This window comes from Sceloporus undulatus, chromosome 5 (assembly GCF_019175285.1).
Source record: "Sceloporus undulatus isolate JIND9_A2432 ecotype Alabama chromosome 5, SceUnd_v1.1, whole genome shotgun sequence".
Taxonomy (NCBI): domain Eukaryota; kingdom Metazoa; phylum Chordata; class Lepidosauria; order Squamata; family Phrynosomatidae; genus Sceloporus; species Sceloporus undulatus.
In genome coordinates, this window is record NC_056526.1 from 138,895,564 (window position 1) to 138,899,083 (window position 3,520).

General features: G+C 43.0%; 1 protein-coding gene across 1 annotated transcript in view; it reads right to left on the reverse strand.

Moving 5' to 3' along the window:
• CPE (carboxypeptidase E) overlaps positions 1-3,520 on the reverse strand; it is a 125,104-nt gene that overhangs the window by 120,824 nt on the left and 760 nt on the right. The window lies entirely within an intron of this gene.

A 3,520-nucleotide genomic window follows, 5' to 3' on the forward strand; every position in this document is an offset into this window, starting at 1 on the left:
ATCATCATCATCATCATCATCATCATCATCATCATCATCATCATCATCATCTCCAAAATGTGGTGTATTGATTCTGGAATGCATGGCCATGCGGAACGTAGACACTGGGATGTATCCAGCACTGAATGCCTACTCCCCCAGGATGGAGTGTAAGTGGGAGCCAGCCACCTCTCCTTTTCATTACATCCCACCAACCTCCAAAACAACAATTCCATAGGACTGGGAGAGCCTCTGGAACCGGTTGTTTGGTTTTTCCTCAGACTGCAGAAGGGAGAGAAAGAGAAAGAATTTCCATTAAGATGTTTGAGACATCACACTGGATTTAACCCCTTGAAATGAAGAGATCAATAAGGAATCCATCTTTATTTAAATTTTTAAAAGGTACCAAGGCCCCTTTGCAGATTATGTGTTTTTGTACAGTGGAGCTTACAGTTAAACATTTTGATAATTCACAAATATGATCAACATTGCTCAGCATTTCCTTCTTTTCATGATTTGCATAAAATCTCTCACAAAGATGACACAAAAGCCAATGGGCATTTCCCCCTTAACATGTTAACCCAAGCGAATAGAGATCTTAGCTGAAGAGAAAGATAATGACACCCAAAGCAGATGAGTCATGGTCCCAATAGCAACGCCGGGCTAACAGAACTGACAATGTTAATGGAGAAGTAGGATGATTAAGCTGCTTGCAGACATAGGTTTTAATTGTAGGTGCTTTTTAATAGGTCGTGGATTTATTTATTTTTTGCTTTTATGTTTTAGTGTAAATATATTTTATTTTGTATTTTACAGGTGTTAGTCAACTCAAGAAATAATTGTAACAGAAATGCAGGAGGTAAATAAATAAATATAGCCCAGCTATCATTATGGTGATTCTCCATTTCATGGGCTCAGTAAGCTTTAGAAAACAAAGCTAGAATGAAGGATGGAGATGCAGTATGTGTATAAAGGCCCATCTATTTTCAGCATGTATGTAATTGTTCATGGCAGACAACATGGTATTTTAGGAACCTCAAACCTCTTTGAAGTGATCAGGACATAATCCAGACCAGACCACATCTGTACCTCTGCACAATTCACGGCAAAGGAAAAATCTCCAGTGCCCTGTGCTTTAGATCTTCAAGCTAGGGAAAGTTAAATCTGTCGTTATAACCTAATCTCATTCAATCGTTTACAAGAAGATTTCTGTCATTCTCAAGATCCTTATTCATATAAAACTAGTGCTCACCAATCTACACATGTTCCTGAGTATCATGTTTCATCATTCTTCTTCCCTATCAGCAAGAAAGGTGATGTTTGAACATTCAGTATAGAAACTGCCATATATATCTATATCTATATCTATATCTATACTGTATATATATATTACACTCAAGGCATTCAATGCTGCAAAATACCTTGCTGACTCCTCTAGCAGATCTGTATTATTACAACTAAATCTGTGTCATTATATTCCTATTGCTTTTCTAGTGCTAACTGTTGTATGGTTCTTCAAAAACAACAACAACCTTCCTTTCCTGTTTATTTCCTGTTTCCCTTTAACTCATACAGTTTTGCAGACTGCAGACTGCAGGTAATGTAGTCACCAATGACAACTAATGACTGAGCAAGACAGCCAAACAATACAGCGGCACATTATGTGTACATCTTATCGTATCTTTAGGCTATAGCTCCTTCCAAAGAAGAAGGAAGGCAGGAGGCAACACTGTACATAGCAGAAACCGCTTTTGCAATGTTGAGGCATACAATTCAAATGATCCCACTATTAATATGTTTTATTTTTTAAAACAGGCTATAAATCATCTGAACAAATAATGTGTGCCAGGCTGAATGCCAAGTACCCTGGACAGGGAGGGCTTAGAGTGCATCTCCCTGCAAGGTACACTGTTTATCACATGGTCTCCGGCTGGTTTCATATGCTGTATTGTAACTGTGGTATGAACCAGTACTAGGGGAAAACAGTTTATTGGATGGGAACTGTGTATTTGTGTGTGAGAGAGAGACAGAGACAGAGGGAGAGAAGAAACACACACACACACACACAGATGTGATTAGTTAGCATAGGGTGTATTGATCTCCATAACAAGCCATTGGTTCTCTAAATACAAGGAATGAAGACTACAATAAATCATGCCAAAATAAATGATGGTAATCTTCAAGGTACCACAAGACTCCTTTCCGTCTCCCCTCCCTTTTCCTTTATCCACCTTTTTACAAGAATGAAGACCGAAACCTTCCCATGAATACTGCACTATGACTCATTCCTATGTCAAAGCACCATGTTCATTTCTCTGACATCAGATGCAGGGATGACCCAAAGTATTTAGCCAACAGAAGATGCAATACCTCCCTACCTCTCTTTCCATTCCAACCAGGCTGGCAGGTGAATGTTACATCAGTACCAACATTTGTGTATCTCACACACACACACTACAACGGGGGAACTGGCTGATTTAGACTGTGCGAACAAACTGTCTGGTACACACAAGTCTGTCCTCCAAGGGAGAGAAACAAGCAGAGGTTCAGGAGGAAAGGTCAGAGGGGCTGTCACCGATGTCTCCTTAAGATGTAGAGTAGGCCCTGTCCAGAAAGAGAATTCACTTGAATACTTTTTTCCCTCCACCATCTATTACTAGATAGGAAAGTCTTCCAAAGATATATCAAAAAGCCTCAACATCCCTAGTCTGGGATCTTGATTCTGTTTCTTTACTGCCTACCTTACAAGGATGGCTTCTAAAGCCAGGCCAAACGCCAATAGCCAGGTAGGCAGAGACTCTCAATGCCTATTGCCCTGGAAGGTTAACCTCACTGGCCTATGCGCTGGGCACACACTGGGTGCCACCTTGGTCTATCCTATGCCACCCGCCTCCCTTCTTCTCAGAGCACAGGAGTCCTGGAATAGATCCTCAGAGCCCAGGGCTCAGAGCCCAAGGGGACAATCTGGGGCTGCTGTGACAAAATACAAATGCCCCTTGAGAGAGCAAATGGGGAAGCTAAGGCGAAGGAGAGTGACCCTGGGCACAGCTTTCCTTCTCCCCACCAGGTCTGAGCAGGAGGGCCAGGCATCCTCCTTTCCCAGGACACGTCCTCCATTTCAACCTCCTCCCAGGAGGAATGCCAAAACGTCCTCCCTTTGGAGCGGGACTGAGAAGACAAACTGACATCTACAGGAGGGGGGGGTCTTGGGGCTTTTCTGGGGTCGGGTCCTTCGTTCTTCTCCAATGGCCCCCATTTTACAGAAGACATCTAGTCACCTTTTGCAGAAAAGGAGGACAGCCGGTCACCTCCTTTGCCAAAGAGGACATCTGCTCCCCTTGGGTTGGGGGTCTGTCCCCAAGTGGGGGAGGGTGACCGGACGTCCTCCTTTCCCAGGATGGGTCCTCTATTCCAACCTCCTGTCCAGGAGGCAGGTCAAAAGGTCCTCCCTTTGGAGCAGGGCTAAGAATTGAGAGGGATGGATGGATGGATGGTTTGATAGATAGATATACAGATGAGTGAATGGATGGATGGATTCATG